Here is a 22199-nt window from a genome sequence, read left to right as displayed (position 1 = left end):
TCTTCCATTGCATTATGTTGTTTTGAATCCTTACATTATGAATCTTCCTAGTCTCTCCTGGAGCGCTTTCTGAATGCCCTAATTAACCTCCACTAATATTTCCTGGTCTTACCCCATCTCATTAGCCTGAAGTGGAAAAGGTTACAACCACTGCATTTTCTTTCTCTAAATTTATATCTCTCTGATCCTCACAAGTGCATCTTCATTTGAAAGTGCCAAATAGCAGCACCCTTCCAGATAGCTTCCAGTCTTCCTTAAGCCAATCATATTCCCAAGTATTTGGGCTCAAACTGGTCCATTTAACGTCTTATTCGCAGCTAAAAGAACAAAAGATGTTAGTGAAGAGCTAGAATTGTCTTTTCCTAAAAATTCACAATTACCTGCTTGTGTGAATTATCCAAGTTATCACTATTAAATTGCACCACATAATCCTGGATTCATCCACCTCTTTCTTCAGTCTCAGCAACCTTCTACTTTTGATGGCTATTTCTCATACACCAGATTTCCCTGAAATAGTAAACTATCACCTGGGAACTCATTTGAGAGAATTTCCTGTTGACCTGCCTGGGCCCAGCCCTAGACCAGAGTTTCCCAGCAGTATTATAATTCTTTTTGCATAATTCTTTTTTCATAAGAAGCTATCCTGTGTGATTTGAATATTTAGAACCATAACTAGGTTCTACTCACCATGTATCAGTATCCAAACTTCCCTTCTCAGTTAGTACAACCAGAAATGTCTCTAGACATTGTCAAATATCCCCCAAGAGAAGGAAAGCAAAACTTGCACGCAGTTGAGGGCTATGATTCTAAACCAATTAAATCAGAACTTCTATGAGTAGAGTTTAACTGATAATTAAACAGACTCCCCCAGATAATTACAATGTATAGCCAGAGTTGAAAGCCACTACTCTATGTAGATGTCCAAAGCTTAGTTTCCTCAGCTGTAAAATGGGGATGATAAGAATATTTGCTTCATAAAATTGTTCTAAATGTCAAATGAGATAATATGTCTGAAAATGTTTTATGCATTGCTAAATAAATGTAATGTGATACTTCACCCATCTATTTTTGAGACCCTAACACAGAGTCTGTCAAACTGCAGCATACAGGCCAAATTCAGCTCATTACTGTTTTTCTATGACCTGTGAACTCAGAGTAGTTTGTACATTTAAAAAAGGTTGAGCAAAAAACAAAAAAAATTGACTCATAAAAATTATATGAAATTCAAATTTTGGTATCTACATGCAACAGTTTGGATATAGCTTGAGTGTGTCTCCCAAGCATTCATGTGTCGGGGTGTGAGGACAGTGGCTATGTGAGGAAAGCCCCACAGGAGAGGGGAGAAGGGACACTTCCCACATGAACTGTAAATAAACATGCCGGCTGGAGAAGGCGGGTGTAGTGCCACCTCCTCCAGTGTGCAAGGAGAGGGGAAAACTTGTAGCAGTGGCGATCATGCCCAGGAGAAAACTAAATAAACAAAGCCTGCAGGGCTAGGTGAGTGTTAAGCTCACTCCTGAAATCTGCAATCAATAAAGCCTCCAGCAATAGCTGGCTGACAGTAGTGGGCAGGTGAGCTGCAGCCTCAGATAGACATTCACAGAACTGTCCCCAGACCCCTTTTTTTTTTCACTTCCTTTGATGAGACAATGACTGAACTACAACCTCATGCTGAAGACTTACTGAAACTATACTGCATTTGAACTTGGGATATTCTGTTGTGTTTTATTTTTTTGGTTTTTTTCCCCTTTGAGGAGACAATGACAGAACTACCTGGGAATTTTTTTTAATCCTCTCCCTGTCTCTCTAATGCCTGTTTAGCTTACTGTTGATTAGTACACTATTTATCCCTGTTTATTTATTTGACATTTGTTTTTTGTTGTTGTTTGTTTTGTTTTTTACTTGTTTTCCATTTTTCTTTAACTTCTTTGCTTTCTCTCTCCTTTCACCCTTCCATTCTAGATATCACCATTGTTATTATTACAAGCTAGAAAATACTTAATTGCACACAGTACAGGGACATAACAATACCAAGGGCAAAAATGGGAAAACAGAAAAAAACAGGGAAACCAGTTTCCCCACAGCAAAAAATTAGTACAGGAACCAGAATGAAATGAAGAAAACAGATACTCAGATCCAGACTCCAACAAAATGAAGATAAACCATGCCAAACTACCCAATGAAGCCCACAAGAACAATCTAAAAGAAGAAATCCTACAGGTAATCAATGAGAATTTTATAGAGATGATACTGGATATGGTCAAACAAAATGAACAAGAGACACTCAAGAAATTCCAAGACAACAAAAATAGAGAGTTTGAGAAAGCACAAGAACAAATAAAAGAAACAATAGAAGCACTGTATAAACACCAAAGTGAAACAAAGAACATGATTAATAAAGAGATAAATGAACTCAGGATGAAAACAGACAATATTAAAGAGGAAGGGACTAAAGATATGGAAAACCTTAGAAAAAAGAATGAAACAGAAATGCAAAACAGAATGGAAGGCCAATCCAGCAGAACAGAACAAACAGAAGACAGAATCTCAGAACTCAAGGTGAAATGGTAATTAAAGGAACAACTGAAGAACTATTAAACAACTCAAGACCTGTGAAAAGAAAATGCAAGAACTCACCAACTACATCAAAAGACCAAGAAGAAGGAGAAGAGGTGCGAGCAAAGGGAATGCGCAATATATTCAATGAAATAATTACAGAAAATTTCCCAAATCTAGAGAAATCTATGCCCATACATGTGCACAAGTCCTCCAGAACACCAAACAGACCTGACCAAAATAGAACTACCTCGTGACATATTATCATTAAAACAAGTACAGAGACTCGAGAAAGAATAATTGAAGGCTGTAAGAGAGAAAAAAAAATAACATACAAAAGTAAACCCATCAAAATCACAGCAGACTTCTCAACAGAAACATTAAAAGCAAGAAGAGCATGGGGTGAGATCTTCTGGACAATGAATGAAAATAACTTCAACCCCAGGATACTCTACCCAGCAAAACTATCATGCAAAATAGATGGAGCAATAAAAGTCTTCCATAATAAGCAGAAACGAAAACAATTTGTGACCACAAAGCCACCACTACAAAAGATTCTTCAAGGGATTCTGCATGCAGAAAGTGAAACCCAACTTAACCATGAAAGGGCAGGCAACACCAAACTATAGGAAAAGAAAAAGCAAGAAAGTAGAGAGTAACCTCAACTTAGGTACACACAATCAAACCTTCAAACAACTAACACAACTAAATGACAGGAATCACCACATACCTATCAGTACTAACACTTAATGTAACGGACTTAATTCACCCATCAAAAGGCACCGCTTGACGAAATGGATTAAAAAGGAAGATCCAACAATTTGTTGGTTACAGGAGACACATCTCACCGACAGAAATAAGCATAGGCTTAGGATGAAAGGTTGAAAGAAGATTTACCAAGTCAATGGCCCCTGAAAACAGGCAGGAGTAGCAATACTTATCTCTGACAAAGTAGACTTCAAACCTACATTGACCAAACGAGATAAAGAAGGACATTCCATACTAATAAAAGGGGAAATAGACTAAAAGGAAATAACAATTATCAACCTATATGCACCCAATGTCAACGCACTCAATTTCATCAAACATACCCTGAAAGACCTAAAAGCATATATAAATGCCAACACAGTGGTTGTGGGAGACTTTAACACCCCATTATCATCAATAGATAGGTCATCCAAACAAAAAATCAATAAAGAAATCCTAGATCTAAAATACACCATAGATCGAATGGACCTAGTTGATGTCTACAGGACATTTCATCCAACTTCTACACAATATACATTCTTCTCAGCAGCCCATGGAACCTTCTCCAAAATAGATCATATCCTAGGGCACAAAGCAAGACTCAGCAAATATAAGATAATAGAAATTATACCATACATTCTATCTAATCACAATACAATAAAACAATAACTAAACAACAAAAATAAAGACAAAAACCATGCAAACAGTGGGAAACTGAATAACTCAATGCTTAATGAACAATGGGTCATTGATGAAATAAAAGAGGAAATTAAAAAGTTCTTGGAAGTTAATGAAAATGAAAACACAACTTACTGAAACCTATGGGACACAGCAAAGGCAGTCCCGAGAGGAAAGTTTATAGCCTTTCCTCTCAGGAAAGTGCGTATATTAAAAAGACTGAAAGATGTCAAATCAATGACCTGATGATACATCTCAAACTCCTAGACAAACAAGAACAAACAAATCCCAAAACAAATAGAAGGAGAGAAATAATAAGACTAAGAGCTGAAAACAATGAAATAGAAACCAAAAAAACCATACAAAGAATTAATGAAACAAAAAGCTGGCTCTTTCAAAAAATGAACAAGATCAACAGACCCCTGGCAAACTTGTCTAAAATGAGAAGAGAAAAAACCCAAATTAGTAGAATCAGGAATTCAAAAGGGGAGATAACAACAAACACCGTGGAAGTCCAGGAAATCATTAGAGATGACTTTGAGAACATATATTCAAATAAATTCAAACATCTTAAAGAAATGGACAGATTTCTAGATACTTATGATCATCCAAAACTGAACCAAGAGGACATTAATCACCTGAGTAGATTTATAACACAAAATGAAATTGAACCAGCAATAAAGAGTCTCCCAAACAGAAAAGCCCAGGACCTGATGGATTCTCTGCTGAATTCTATCAGACCTTTAAAGAAGAACTAACACCAACCCTCCTTAAACTGTTCCACGAAATAGAAAGGGAAGGAAAACTGCCAAACACATTTTATGAAGCCAGTATTACACTTATCCCAAAACCAGGCAAAGACACCTCCAAAAAGGAGAACTATAGGCCAATCTCCTTAATGAACATTGATGAAAAATCCTCAACAAAATAATGGCAAACCGAATTCAACAACACATCAAAAAGATCATTCACCACGATCAAGTAGGCTTCATCCCAGGAATGCAGAGATGGTTCAACATACACAAGTAAATAAATGTAATACAGCACATTAATAGAAGCAAAGACAAAAATCACTTGATCATCTCAATAGATGCAGAAAAAGTCATTGATAAGATACAACACCATTTCATGAGAAAAGCTCTAAGAAAACTAGGAATAGAAGGAAAGTACCTCAACATTATAAAAACTATATATGACAAACCTACAGCCAACTTTATACTTAACAGAGAAAAACTGAAACCATTCCCTCTAAAATCAGGAACCAGACAAGGATGACCACTATCTCCACTCCTATTCAACATAGTACTGGAATTCCTAGCCAGAGCAATTAGGCAAGAAGAAGGAATAAAAGGAATACAAATAGGTAAAGAAACTGTCAAAATATCCCTATTTGCAGATGACATGATCCTATACCTTAAAGACCCAAAAAACTCTACTCAGAAGCTTCTAGACATCATCAATAGCTACAGCAAGGTAGCAGGATATAAAATCAATATAGAAAAATCATTAGCATTTCTATACACTAACAATGAGCAAACTGAAAAAGAATGTATGAAAACAATTCCATTTACAATAGCCTCAAAAAAAATCAAATACCTAGGTGTAAACCTAACAAAAGATGTGAAAGACCTCTACAAGGAAAACTATACACTTCTGAAGAGAGATTGAGGAAGACTATAGAAAGTGAAGAGATCTCCCATGCTCATGGATTGGTAGAATCAACATAGTAAAAATGTCGATACTCCCAAAAGTAATCTACATGTTTAATGCAATTCCCATCAAAATTCCAATGACATTCATTAAAGAGATTGAAAAATCTACTGTTAAATTTATATGGAAACACAAGAGGCCACGAATAGCCAAGGCAATACTCAGTCAAAAGAACAATGCAGGAGGTATCACAATACCTGACTTCAAACTATATTACAAAGCAATAACAATAAAAACAGCATGGTACTGGCACAAAAACAGACATGAAGACCAGTGGAACAGAATAGAGGACCCAGATATGAAGCCAAACAGCTATAACCAACTTGTCTTTGACAAAGGAGCTAAAAATATACGATGGAGAAATAGCAGCCTCTTCAACAAAAACTGCTGGGAAAACTGGTTAGCAGTCTGCAAAAAACTGAAACTAGATCCATGTATATCACCCTATACCAATATTAACTCAAAATGGATCAAGGATCTTAATATCAGACCCCAAACTCTTAAGTTGATACAAGAAAGAGTAGGAAATACTCTGGAGTTAGTAGGTATAGGTAAGAGCTTTCTCAATGAAACCCCAGCAGCACAGCAACTAAGAGATAGCATAGATAAATGGGACCTCATAAAACTAAAAAGCTTCTGTTCATCAAAAGAAATGGTCTCTAAACTGAAGAGAACACCCACAGAGTGGGAGAAAATATTTGCCAACTATACATCAGACAAAGGACTGATAACCAGAATACACAGGGAACTTAAAAAACTAACTTCTCCCAAAACTAATGAACCAATAAAGAAATGGGCAAGTGAACTAAACAGAACTTTCTCAAAAGAAGAAATTCAAATGGCCAAAAAGCACATGAAAAAATGCTTACCATCTCTAGCAATAAAGGAAATGCAAATTAAAACCACGCTAAGATTCCACCTCACCCCTGTTAGAATAGCCATCATCAGCAACACGACCAACAACAGGTGTTGGCGAGGATGCGGGGAAAAAGGAACCCTCTTACACTGTTGGTGGGAATGTAGACTAGTACAACCACTCTGGAAAAAAATTTGGAGGCTACTTAAAAAGCTGGACATTGATCTACCATTTGATCCAGCAGTACCACTCTTGGGGATATACCCAAAAGACTGTTACTCCAGAGGCACCTGCACATCCATGTTTATTGCGGCACTATTCACAATAGCCAAGTTAGGGAAACAGCCAAGATGCCCCAGCACTGACGAATGGATTAAGAAAATGTGGTATCTATACACAATGGAATTTTATGCAGCCATGTAGAAGAACGAAATGTTATCAATCGCTGGTAAATGGATGGAATTGGAGAACATCATTCTGAGTGAGGTTAGCCTGGCCCAAAAGACCAAAAATCGTATGTTCTCCCTCATATGTGGACATTAGATCAAGGGCAAACACAACAAGGGGATTGGACTATGAGCACATGATAAAAGCGAGAGCACACAAGGAAGGGGTGAGGATAGGTAAGACACCTAAAAAACTAGCTAGCATTTGTTGCCCTTAACGCAGAGAAACTAAAGCAGATACCTTAAAGCAACTGAGGCCAATAGGAAAAGGGGAACAGGTACTAGAGAAAAGGTTAGATCAAAAAGAATTAACCTAGAAGGTAACACCCACGCACAGGAAATCAATGTGAGTCAATGCCCTGTATAGCTATCCTTATCTCAACCAGCAAAAACCCTTGTTCCTTCCTATTATTGCTTATACTCTCTCTACAACAAAATTAGAAATAAGGGCAAAATAGTTTCTGCTGGGTATTGAGGGGGTGAGGGGAGAGGGAGGGGCGGAGTGGGTGGTAAGGGAGGGGGTGGGGGTAGGGGGGAGAAATGAACCAAGCCTTGTATGCACATATGAATAATAAAAGAAAAATGAAAAAAAAAAAGATCCAACACCATTTCATGATAAAAGCTCTAAGAAAACTAGGAATAGAAGGAAAGTACCTCAACATTATAAAAGCTATATATGACAAACCTACAGCCAACTTTATACTTAACAGAGAAAAACTGAAACCATTCCCTCTAAAATCAGGAACCAGACAAGGATGTTCACTATCTCCACTCCTATTCAACATAGTACTGGAATTCCTAACCAGAGCAATTAGGCAAGAAGGAGGAATAAAAGGAATACAAATAGGTAAAGAAACTGTCAAAATATCCCTATTTCCAGACGATATGATCCTATACCTTAAAGACCCAAAAAACTCTACTCAGAAGCTTCTAGACATCATCAATAGCTATACAAGGTAGCAGGATATAAAATCAACATAGAAAAATCATTAGCATTTCTATACACTAATAATGAACAAACTGAGAAAAAATATATGAAAACAATTCCATTTACAATGGCCTCAAAAAAAAGTCAAATACCTAGGTGTAAACTTAACAAAGGATGTGAAAAACCTCTACAAGGAAAACTATAAACTTCTGAAGAAAGAGATTGAGGATGAGTATAGAAAGTGGAGAGATCTCCCATGCTCATGGATTGGTAGAATCAACATAGTAAAAATGTCTATGCTCCCAAAAGTAATCTACATGTTTAGTGCAATTCCCATCAAAATCCCTATGACATTTATCACAGACATTGAAAAAAATCTACCTTAAAGTTCATTTGGAAATATAAGAGGCCACGAATAGCCAAGGCAATATTCAGGAAAAAGAACAACTTGGAGGTATCACAATACCCAACTTCAAACTACATTACAAAGCAATAATGATAAAAACAGCATGGTACTGGCACAAAAACAGACATGAAGACCAGTGGAACAGAACAGAGGACCCAGATATGAAGCCACACAACTATAACCAACTTATCTTTGACAAAGGTGCTAAAAATATATGATGGAGAAAAGACAGCCTCTTCAACAAAAACTGCTGGGAAAATTGGTTAGCAGTCTGCAAAAACCTGAAACTAGATCAATGTTTATCACGCTTCACCAATATTAACTCAAAATGGATCAAAGACCTAAATATCAGACCACAAACTCTAAGTTGGTACAGGAAAAAGTAGGAAATACCTCTGAATTAATATGTAATGGCAAGAACTTTCCCAATGGAACCCCAGCAGCTCAGCAACTAAGAGAGAGCATAGATAAATGGGACTTCATAACGCTAAAAAGCTTCTGCCCAACAAAAGAAATGGTCTCTAAACTGAAGAGAACACCCACAGAGTGGGAGAAAATATTTGACAGCTACTCATCAGACAAAGGACTGATAACCACAATATATAGGGAACTTAAAAAACTAAATTCTCCCAAAACTAATGAACCAATAAAGAAATGGGCAAGTGAACTAAACAGAACTTTCTCAAAAGAAAAAATTCAAGTGGCCAAAAAACACATGAAAAAATGCTCACCATCCCTAGCAATAAACCACACTAAGATTCCACCTCACCACTGTTAGAATAGCCATCATTAGCAACACCACTAACAACAGGTGTTGGCGAGGATGCTGGGAAAAAGGAACCCTCTTACACTGTTGGTGGGAATGTAAACTAGTACAACCACTCTGGAAAAAATTTGGAGGCTTCTTAAAAATCTAAACATTGATCTACCATTTGATCCAGCAATACCACTCTTGGGGATATACCAAAAGACTGTGACACAGGTTACTCCAGAGGCACCTGACCACCCATATTTATTGCAGCACTATTCACAATAGCCAAGTTATGGAAACAGCCAATATGCCCTACCACTGATGAATGGATTAAGAAAATGTGGAATTTATACAAAATGGAGTTTTATGCAGCCATGAAAAAGAATGAAATGTTATCATTCGCAGATAAATGGATGGAACTTGAGAACATCATTCTGAGTGAGGTTAGGCTGGCCCAAAAGACCAAAAATTGTATGTTCTCCCTCATATGTGGACATTAGATCAAGGGCAAACACAACAAGGGGATTGGACTTTGATCACATGATAAAGTGACAGCACACTAGGGAGGTATGAGGATAGGTAAGACACCCAAAAAACTAGATAGCATTTGTTGCCCTCAACATGTAGAAACTAAAGCAGATACTTTAAAGCAACTGAGGCCAATAGGGCAAGGGCACCAGAAACTAGACAAAAGGTTAGTTTGAGAAGAATTAACTTAGAAAGTAACACACATGTACAGGAAAGCAATGCGAGTCAACTCCTTGTATAGCTATCCTTATCTCAACTAGCAAAGACCCTTGTTCCTTCCTATTATTGCTTATACTCTCTCTTCAACAAAATTAGAGATAAGGGCAAAATAGTTTCTGCTGGGTAGCAAGGGGTAAAGGGGGGGGTAAGGGAGGGAGTGGGGGAGGAAGGGAGGAGGGGAAGAGGGGAGAAATGACCCAAACATTGTATGCACATATGAATAAAATAAAAATTAAAAAAATTACTGGATTACACTATGGAAACACAGGCACAGCTTTATTTGTTTGCAGATTGGATGTTTTTGCATAATAAGTTCAGTAGTTGGGATAGGTATCTTTTGGCCCACAAAGCCCAAAATATTTACTATGTAGCCCTTTTACACTAAAAGTTTGATGACTTCCTGGAGTGGATGAATTCACCAACTGAATGAGAAAGTATGTTTTGTGTTTTTAGGGAGCATGGAGGAAGGGGGGAAAGACAATAGTGAGACCATGAACTTCTATTCTTTGCTTTAAATCATTTAAATAATATTGAGATAGCACACGCATCATAATCCACTGAAAGACACAATACAATTTCTTCCTCTGAATTCAACTCTGTTTTGGAAAAATATTCTATGTCCATTCCATTGGCAACTCCCTATTGACACTTGTCATTGAAACTAAAATGCTTCATGTTTGTTCAAGTTTACAGGAATTCTGTTTTCCCAGAAATCATCAAATGCTCTAAAGTTTGATTCTTCTATCTTAGCTACTACAGAGCCATCTTTTAGAAATAAAAGGCTTATTAGTAGCTGATATTCCTAAAGCTATCCCAATTTTCCTAATGTGGAAGATTGTGCCTACTGCATGGAAACAGAGGCTAGGAATCAGTGTCATTCATTAGGTTATGTGGGGCCAATCAGGACAACTGCTTCTATATACTGAAATAGTTGCACATGAAATAATATGATGTCTTGGAGTTGCTACATAGTATGGAGAATTGTAGGCAGTGATGTAAATGAAGCAAGAATGACTATGTTCTAATAGTTAAAGATGAACATCCATTACATTACATGTGTGTTCATTACATTATTCCCCCTTGTTATTAATCTGAGAATTTCAACCATAAATGGTTTTTAAATTAAGAAGAAAAAAAATTGCTTCAAGTGCCAGATGATGCCACAAACACTTCCAAAGTCAAAAATAAAAGATTCCCAATTTTCTTCTGAAACAGCATTTACAATGATTTGATTTGTTGGAAGCTGGGCCAAGAGGAGACAGCTCTCCCAAACTCTTTAATTCTTTACCAAAATGCCTGACATGATATAGGTACATAATGAATATTTATTGAATGTCTGAACAAACTTAAGATCTTTTATGCTGCAAAATATTCCAGAAGAATAATAATAGCCATGATAGCAGCAACAGCTAACATTTATTGAAGATTTACCAGGTACTATACTGGAAATTCATCATTATTTCATTTGATCCTCTCTAAACATTGTGAATATAAACTCCATGTGGCATGTATTTTAACTGTTTTAATCACTAATATGGCTCCCGTGCTTAAAATATAACTGGCTCAATAAACATTTATTTGTTGAATGAATGAATTTAAAGTAGGTACCTCTATTATCCTCTTATACAAGTAAGGAATCTTAGCCTCAAAATGGTTAAGTGATTTTCCCAGTTAGTAAATGACAAAGTTAGATTCAAATCATTGTAAATCAGAAGCCTCTCTTTAATCAATAATTCATGCTTTAAAGTCATTGTAAGCCAATAACCTCTTAGGAAACTAAAATATAATATGTGATAGAGATATTTTGGTAGAGAGTGTATTGGAACTAAATGTACCTAAACTATGGGGGACATCTGGGAGCAGGAATAGAACAGAACTTTAAAAAATGACAAAGGATTCCCAAATATCTATACTTAAGATCATTGTGAAATTTTAGAAGCATTTCTATTAAAGTTAGAAAGAATAACCTTGCCAAAAATACCTTTTTTACCACCATTTATTATTATATTGAAAGTAATAAATAAAGCAATAAGACAGGAAAGTAGCATCTGTTAGAATTGGAAAAAGGAGAGCTAATATCATTAATTTTCAGAAAAACTAATGACCTATTATAAAATCTACATAAAGCTAAAAAGTATTAAAATTAAGAGAGTTAGGAGAAGGGGAAGGTAAAAGAAGGAGTTTAAAAAGATGAATATCATTGATGTACTTCCTATACAAAAATGAATATAGAATTTTTAAACCTGTTGAAATCATCAAAAGAAGGGGACTAAAGTGGAAAGGGGAAAAATAGAGGGTATGAACCAATTTGGAATATAATGCATATACTCATGGAAATGCCACAATGAGTGGAAGGGGGAGAATATAAGAAAAGGGCGTGGAAGGGTGAATATAGTGGAAATTTTATGTACATATGTATGAAAATGAAAAAATGATACCTGCTGAAACTATACCAAGAATGGAGGGAGGGCAGTAAAGGAGAATGATGCAGGGGGTGAATTCAACTATGATATATTGTAAAAACTTTTGTAAATATCACAATGTACCCCAGTACAACAATAATAAAATTTTATTAAAGTAGCATTACTGGTAGATCAAATAAATCATTTTCAGATAAAATATGAAGTGGCTGGGGAGGTGAAAAATACATTTAATTGCACTAAATAGTTTAAAAAGCATTCCACTGCGAGTAAACTCCCTGTATAGCTATCCTTAACTAGCAAAAACCCTAGGTCCTTAATATTATTACTTATACTCTCTCTTCAACAAAATTAGAGATAAGGGCAAAATAGTTTCTGCCTGGTAGAGAGGGGATGGGGGGAGAGGGAGGGGGAGGGGGAAAGGGAGGGGGTGGGGGTAAGTGAGGAGAAATGACCCAAACATTGTATGCACATATGAACAAAAGAAATTTTTAAAAAGCATTCCATGTGTAATAAGCTTAACAATGATACTTTTACTGTAGTGTGGTAGTAAAAGGAAAAATACGTATTAGTTTGTGAGTTCTATTTTACTTTCACTTTCAGAAAACTTGTCTAATCTAAAATTCACTTCATTCACCCAAAATTGATGCAAACTTATGAAAATTAATTTGATGCCTAACTCTAAATAAGACAGTCAGGCAAGATTGTTGGATACAATATAGCGCTCTTATACATTAGTAAAAAACAACTAGAAAATGAAAATTTATTTTTAAAATTTGAAGTCATTTACCATAATTTTCAAAAGCCTATGGTATCTCTATAAATATATGAAATAGAATAATAAAACCTTTTGCAACCGTTTTAACCAGGGAGAGGATGGTGAGGGAGAGAGATGGTTGGAGTGAACCTATGTACAATGTAAGCAAGTGCAAGGCCCTAGTCAGGTGCCAGTAATCCTAGCTACTCAGGAGGCAGAGATCAGGATTGTAGTTCAAAGCCAGCCCCAGGCAAATAGTTCGTAAGACCCTATCTCAAAAAACCCAACACAAAAAAGGGATAGTGGAGTGACAAGGTGTAGACCCTGAGTTCAAGTCCCAGTACCTCAAAAAAAAAAAAAAGGAAAGGAATTCTCCCTGTACAACTAATGTATGCTAATAAAAATGCTTTGAGAAGAATAAATAAATAAATATGAAAAGATATGTTAGGAATTTATGAAGCAAATGATAAATCACTATTGAAAGATACAAAAAAGACTAGATAAATGGATAAACATTGTCATAGATAGAAATTATAATGCAAGTTAATGCTGTTTTGGTTGATTTTCTAATTCATGATAGTTCCTCCTGTCCTCTTTTTTTTTTCAGAACTGGGGTTTGAACTCAGGCACTCTACCACATGAGCCACTCTGCCAGCCCACATTATAGTTCCAATCAAAATTCTGACTGCAGGGCTAGGGGTTTAGCACAGTAGATCATTAGCCTAGCATGTGTGAGGCCATGGGTTTGGTTCCCAGCACTACAAATAACTGGACTACAGCACTACAGCACTACACTAACTAGAATAAATTATTTTGGACACAAACAAGAAATCTTGTCCTACCATATTTTAAGATTTATAAGAAAGAGTATTTTTCAAATGTTGTGTTGTTATAGCAATATACAAGCAGACAAATTAACATATTTAAAAAACCAAGAAACAATGTCATGTATACAAAAAATTTGATATATGACAGAGATGAAATTGCAATTCAGGGGTTTAAAAGTCTTATTATTCAAAACGTTATTTGAGGACAAATATCTTTCCAGATTGAAATGAGAAAATTGGAAGACTGTACTTCACATTATATATGCAAAATAAATTCTAGATGTCTTAAAAATCTGAATATAGAGTGTGGGACTCTAAAACTTTTGGGAAAATATAAGTGACATGGAAGAGGATTTATTAAACTCAACATTAAAAGCACAAACCAAATCATAGAGAGAAAAATTAATGTTTGACTAAAATTTAAAGTTTCCAAATGACAAATACCACTATTAAAAAGTTACAAATAGGAGCCAAAAATAGGAGAAAACATTTGTATCATAATGTGTATTTATTGTATTCATATATTAGGAGTTAGGATATATAAAGAGTTCATTGAAACACCAAGTAAACAATAACAAGTGCACCTGCTTAGCAAGCGTGTGGCCCTGAGTTCAAACCCCAGTACCACAAAAAAAAGAAACAAGAAAAGGATACAAAAACAGAAAAAGAGGCAGAGAATATGTGAGGCAATTTATAAAAAAACCAAACTGATAAAAAAAAAACATGAAAAGATGTGGGTAATATCACTTGAAATCAGAAAAATATAAAGTAAAATAAGATTTGTGTTATATCCATCATGTGGGAAAAAAGCAAAATACAGTAATGCCAGGTGTTAGTGAGAAAATGATAAAACAGAAATTTGGATACCTTGAGGATAGGAAAGTGAATTGTTATAACCATTAAGGAGAACAATAAGCAATATCAAGTTGAAGATATATATGACAGCAATTCAGCAATTCACTTCCTCCTACATATCCTTGACCTGCAGTTTTCAAAGTACAGCCTTGGACCCATGATGGTCCATGAGCCCTTTTTAAGGTATCCATTACACTCATTTTCATAATACATTATTTATCTTTTTCATTATGTTGAGATTTACACTAATGTTGCAAAATCAGTGATGGGGTGAATTTGATAAAGTACATTATATGCATGTATGTAACTATCAGAATGAAATCCCTTTGTAAAATTAATATAAACTAATTTTAAAAAGAGGGAAAAAAGTGAAGCATTAAAAAAAAAATCAGTAGTGGGTTAAGGTAGGCTGAACAATGGCTGTCAAAGGCATCCAGGTCCTAATCACTTAGAACCTTTTCAATGTTATATGGAAAAAAGAGCTTTGCTGGTGTGATTAAATTATAAGTATTGAGATGAAAAGATTATCCTGGATCATTTACATGGTACTTACAAGCATCTTTATAAGAGGGAAGCTATAAGAAGGTTGACATAATTTTCTGATGGCATTTTCTAAAGCTGAGGGCCTTTTCACCTTCCACCCATGATTCATGCAAAGTGATAAGAAATTCTAGGTGCTCCCTCCTTTGGCACTGGTGGGAGATTCAAACTAGCTAAGCCCCTGCCTATGCCTGGGAACTCTCACACTGGCCCCCACCTCCTAATCATTTAAAAAAAAAACACAAGCTAGTCTCCTTTCCCAACTCTCAAGTTATTTTCAGACCTCTTTGGAAGGCTGACTGTACTCTCTCCAGAAAAGCCCCAATTATGTAGGCAACAAGTCCTTTCATACCCTATTCATCAGTATGGGCATCCAAAAACATTTTCAAAAGGTTATCTGTTCTGCTTCTTCAGCATGATCACCACAAAGAGAGGGAGAATTGAACAGAAGAAGGCAACAACAAACATTATGGGTAAAGTAAGTTGCTATGCTGCTGGCTTTGAAGGGTGGAAGAAGCAACCATAAGCCAAGTGCAGTTCCAGAAACTGGAAAAGGCAAAGCTGCAGATTCTGTCCTAAAAAACCTCTGAAGCAAGAATGGCTCTGTTTACACCTTGGTTCTGGTGCAGTGAAACTTATTTCAGACTTCTGACCTCCAAAAAATAAAAGAATACTGACTACTTGTAGTCAGTATTCCATACACCAAATGCACTTTTATTAAAAATGCCAGTTGTCATGGAACTTTCTCTAAAATAGATCATATCTTAGGGCACAAAGCAAGTCTCAGTAAATATAAGAAAATCAAAATAACCCCCTTCATTCTATCTGAACACAATGTATTAACACTATAACTCAAAACAAAAACAACAGAAGAAAACATGCAAATTGGTGGCTGAATAACATATTGCTCAATGATCAGTGGTTCATACTAGAAATAAGAGAGGAAATCAAAAGTTTCCTGGAAGCTAACAAAAATCAAAACACAGCCTACAAGAACTTATGGGACACAGCAAAGGCAGTCCTAAGAGGAAAGTTTATAGCCATGAGCACATATATTAAAAGTACAGAAAGATCTCAAATAAATGACCTAATGCTACATCTCAAACTCCTGGAAAAATCAGAACAAGCAAAGCCCAAAACAAGCAGGAGAGAAGTAATAAAAATAAGAGCTGAAATTAATGAAATAGAGACCCTCCCAAAAAATAAAAACAATCAATGAAACAAATAGTTGCTTGTTTGAAAAAATAAACAAGATTGACAATCCCCACCCCTGGCAAATCTGACTAAAATGAGGAAGAAAAGATCCAAATTAGTAAAATCAGAAATGAAAGAGGGGTGATAACAACAAACACTATGGAAATCCAGGAAATCATCAGAGACTACTTGGAGAACCTACATTCCAATAAATAAGAAAATCTTGAAGAAATAAACAAATTTCTAAATACTTGTGACAATCCAAAACTAAACCAAGTGGATATTAACCACCTAAACAGATCTGTAACATGTAATTAAATTGAAGCAGCAACAGTCTCCCAAAAAAGAAAAGTCCAGGTCCTGACAGATTCTCAGGTGAATTCTGACCTTCAAAGAAGAAATAATACCTACACTCAAACTTTTCCATGAAATAGAAAGGGAAGGAACACTGCCAAACTCATTCTATGAAGCCACTATTACACTCCTCCCAAAACCAGACAAGGACACCTCCAAAAAGGAGAACTACAGGCCAATCTCCTTAATGAACATCGATACACAAAACCTCAACAAAATAATGGCAAACCAAATCCAACAACATATCAGAAAGATCATTCACCATGACAAAGTTGGCTTCATCCCAGGAACACAAGGATGGTTCAACATATGCAAGTCAATAAGTGTAATACAGCACATTAACAGAAGCAAAGACAAAAACCACATAATCATCTCAGTAGATGCAGAAAAAGCCTTTGATAAGATTCAAGACCAATTCTTCTTCCAACAAGCAGAACACAGAGCATCAATCAGAATCAAACCCTGAGACATCCTGGACCCCTAGCCCATGGAAAGCCTCTCTATGCCACATGGAATGCCATTCTCCCTGACAGCTGGTTCCAAACCTGCCTGTGTGAAACTGCAGAAGATACAGGTGAGCATCATGCACCACACACGGCTCCCCGACCCATGCCCCCACCCCAGGAAAATAATCCAGCACAGGCCCTGGGCATACTGAACCACCCCACCCCCAACAAAACTGAAAGCCATAAACAGTGAACTGTAACATAACACAGACATAGGGGAGAGGGACACTGAACCCACCCTAGAAATGGGGGGAGGGGCAAAGAGCCGAACTCTCACTGCTGAACTGTCAGGGGTGTGGCAAGGAACTGAGTTCCAGCATTAAACTCTCAATGATGTGCCATAAAGCAGCAAAGGCTGAGAGCCAAGGCAGGCTGACAAACCAACCACCTAGGGGAGCAGCTGGCACCCAGCAGAGACCAGGAGAGGCATAAAGGCTAAGAGAGGGAGTGATGCAACAAACTAACATCCCAAAGTGGGGCAGGAGGTGGATGCCAGTGCCAAACTCCAGGACAGAGGGCAGCATTCAAAACTGAATTGTCCCACCTTGCTGGGGGAGGAGGTGACCAAACAGAGCTGCAGCTAAAGAACAGCACAGCTGTCACCTGCTCAAAACAGCTCTGATCACCCTACATGAGCTGGCAATCTTACCTCACCTCACAACTCCAACTAACCTTGTGGACAGAAGGTTCAAATACCACTCACAAGCCAGTCACCTGGTGAGACCACATCAGAGGTTCTCCTTGAACACCAATAACAGGATTGGACACCTAAGGAATAACTACAGAACTTGTATTAATAGACTGAACTACTGAACCAAGTTCCTGAACCTGGTGGTTTTCTTTTTATAATTGTATTTCTGTTTTCTATTCTTTCTTTCTTTTTTCTTTTATTCCTGTATTATTAACTCCATCATCACTATTCTCTTATACCTATTCTCATCCTCTTCATTCTCTCTCCATCTCCTATACTGCAACCCATTGTTCTCCCTCCCAATTACTCTTTCTGCCCCTTCTCTTCCATTCTTTCTCCTGTTTTCACCTCCCCCTCCCAACCTCCACCAACTTGTCACCACTACCCTTCCCTCTTACACAGTCACCACCTGCTGACTAGCCTACTCTACCAACTGCACACAACCCCAGCCCCCTGTAATCCCTGACACAAACACCCTCCACTACAACAACAGAAATACACCCAAACACACACAAGGACCACAAAATTAAGCAACCCCCATAACTCTTAACCCATTCACCCACTCCTTTTCCCATCCCCCTTCTTTTTAGTGCCACCTTTACCAATTCCCCATAATCTATAACTAGCCTAATAACTATTACCCACCCCCAACACCAACTGTTTATAGATATTACCATCCAGGGGCTTTCTATAGAATATGTTAACAACTGGTCTGGCATTGAACCTGTGAATTTGTTAATGCTAAATTACACCCCTAGACCATGGTCAGATAGAGCACATAAACCTAGCTAACACCCAAGTCAGCCAGAACACACAAATTAAATCAGGGAAAGAAATCAGGCAATCAAATCCACCAACTAGCCTAGCAAAAATATAGTGGCACAGCACCAAGTGGAGCAATGGGAAAAAGAAAAAGGGATGGAAACCACTCTCTTCAAAAAAAATTCAATACAGGATTCAGTGGGAAATGAGGAAAGTGGATACCCAGTTCCTGACCTCAACAAAACAAAGACAAATGTAACTAAGGAACTCAGCAATGCCCACAAAAAAAAAAAACCCTCAAAGAAGAAATCTGGGAAGTACTCTCTGAGAAATTCTTGGAGAAGATATTAGACATGGTCAACCAGAATGTACAAGATGAACTCAAGAAATTTTAAAATACTAAAAACAAAGAACTTGAGATGACACAGAAACAAATAAAGGAACTCAGGGAGGGCCTTAACAAACACCAAAATGAAACAAAAGATACTATAAAAAAAGAGATACATGAATTGAAGAGGACAACAAAAATTATAAAAGAGTTGAACAACAATTTGGAAAACCTCAGAAGGAAGAATCAAACAAATCTTGGAAATAAAAAGTCCCTATAGTCTAACAAAAAAACACAGTGGAAAGCCACTCCAGCAGACTAGATCAAATGGAAGACAGAATTTCAGAGCTCAAAGATAAAATAGAAATTAAAGAAAAAAATCTTAGTCAAACAACTCAAGAGCTGTGAAAGGAATATGCAAGAACTCAGCAACTCATCAAAAAACCAAACCAGAGACTCATGGGCATTGAAGAAGGAGAAGAGGTATAGACCAAAGAGATACATAACATAGTCAATAAAATAATAACAGAAAATTTCCCAAATCTCAAGAAAGTTTTGCCCATTCACATACAGGAAGCCTCCAGGACATCAAATAAACTTGACCAAAATAGAACCTCCCAACAGCATATTATCATCAAAACAATAAAGCACAGAGAACAGAGAAAGAATATTGAAGTCTGTAAGACAGAAAGAACAAATAACATATAAAGGAAAGCCCATCAGAATAACAGCAGATTTTTCAATGGAAACCTTAAAAGCAAGAAGGGCATGACATGAGGTACTTCAGGCACTGAATGAAAATAACTTCAATGCCAGGATACTCTACCCAGCAAAACTATCATTCAAAATTGATGGAGCAATAAAAGTCTTCCATGATAAGCAAAAACTAAAACAATATGTGACCACAAAGCCACCACTACAAAAGATTCTACAAGGAATTCTGTACACAGAAGATGAAAACAAACAAAACCAGGAGAGGATGGGAAGTATCAAACCACAGGAGAAGAAAAGACAAGCAATCAGAGAGTAGCATCCATTCAACTGCACACTATCAATCAAACGCTTAAACAACAAAAACAACTAAATGACAGGAATCACCACAGACCTCTGAATATTAACACTGAATGTCAATGGACTCAACTCATCAAAAGATACCATTTGGCAAAATGGATTACAAAGGAAGATCTGACAATCTGTTGTTTCTAAGAGGCCCATCTTATTGACAAAAGAAAACACTGGCTTAGGGTGAAAGGCTGGAAGAAGATTTACCAAGCCAATGGCCGCTGAAAACAAGCAGGAGTAGCAATACTTATATCAGACAAAGTAGACTTCAAAGTTTCATTGGTCAAATGAGATAAATAAGGACACTTCGTACTAATAGAAGGTACAATACATCAAAAGGAAATAACAATTATCAACTTATATGCACCCAATTATATCAAACATACACTAAAGGACTTAAAAGCACATATAGACTACAAAACAGTGGTAGTGGGAGAGTTTAATACCCCTCTATCACCAACAGACAGGTCATCCAAACAAAAAGTAAATAAAGAAATCTGAGAACTAAATGACACCATAAAACAAATGGACCTAATTGATGTCTACAGAATATTTCATCCAACATCTGCACAATATACAATCTTCTCAGCAGCCCATGGAACTTTCCCCAAAATAGATGATATCTTAGGACACAAAGCAAGCCTCAGCAAATATAAGAAAATAGAAATAACCTCCTGCATTCTATTTGATCACAATGCATGCATATAATTGGAGGCTGAATAATACATTGCTCAATGATCAGTGGGTCATAGCAAAAATAAGAGCAGAAGTCAAAAGTTTCCTGGAAGCTAATAAAAATCAAAACACAACCTACCAGAGCCTATTAGACACAGCAAAGGCAGTCCTAAGAGGAAAGTTTATAGCCACAAGTCCATGTATAAAAAGGATAGAAAGAACTTAAATAAATAACCTAATGCTATATCTCAAACTTCTAGAAAAGCAAGAGCAAGCAAAACCCAAAACAAGCAGAAGGAGAGAAAAAATAAAAATAAGGGCCGAAATCAACGAAACAGAGACCAAAAAAAGAAAAAAAAAAAACACACAAAGAGTCAACGAAACAAAGAGCCAGTTCTATAAAAAAAAAACAAAGAATATTGACAAACCCCTGGAAATCTGACTAAAATGAGGAGGGAAAAGACCCAAATTAGCAAAATGAGAAATGAAAAAGGAGAGATAACAACAAACACCGTGGAAATCCAAGGAATCATCAGAGACTACTTTGAGAACCTATATTCCTATAAATTGGGAAATCTTGAAGAAATGGACAAATTTCTAAATACTTATGACCATCCAAAACTGAAACAAGAGGGTATTAACCACCTAAACAGATCTATAACATGTAATTAAATTGAAGCAGGAATAAAGAGTCTCCCAAAAAAGAAAAGTCCAGAACCTGACAGATTCTCAGGTGAATTCTGACCTTCAAAGAAGAATTAATACCTACACTCCTTAAACTTTTCCACCAAACAGAAAGGGAAGGAGCACTTCCCAACTCATTCTATGACACCAGTATTACACTCCTCCCAAAACCAGACAAGGACACCTCCAAAAAAGGAGAAGTACAGGTCAATCTCCTTAATGAACATCAATGCAAAAAACCTCAATAAAATAATGGCAAACCAACTCCAACAACATATCAGAAAGATCATTCACCATGACCAAGTCAGCTTCATCACAGGGATGCAGGGGTGGTTCAACATAGGCAAATCTATAAATGTAATACAGCACATTAATAGAAGCAAAGATAAAACCGATCATCTCAATAGATGCAGCAAAAACCCTTTGATAAGATTCAACACCACTTCGTGATAAAAGCACTAAGAAAACTAGGAAAACTAGGAGTAGAAGGAATGTACCTCAACATTACAAAGGCTATATATGACAAACCTATAGCCAACATCATACTTAATGGGGAAAAACTGAAACAACTCCTCCTAAACTCAGGAATGAGACAAGGGTGCCCACTATCCTCACTCCTATTCAACATAGTCCTGGAATTCTTAGCCAGAGCAATAAGGTAAGAAGAAATAAAAAGAATACAAATAGGTAAAGAAACTGTCAAAATATCCCTATTTGCA

This window comes from Castor canadensis, chromosome X (assembly GCF_047511655.1).
Source record: "Castor canadensis chromosome X, mCasCan1.hap1v2, whole genome shotgun sequence".
Taxonomy (NCBI): Eukaryota; Metazoa; Chordata; class Mammalia; order Rodentia; family Castoridae; genus Castor; species Castor canadensis.
This window is presented reverse-complemented; position numbering follows the sequence as displayed.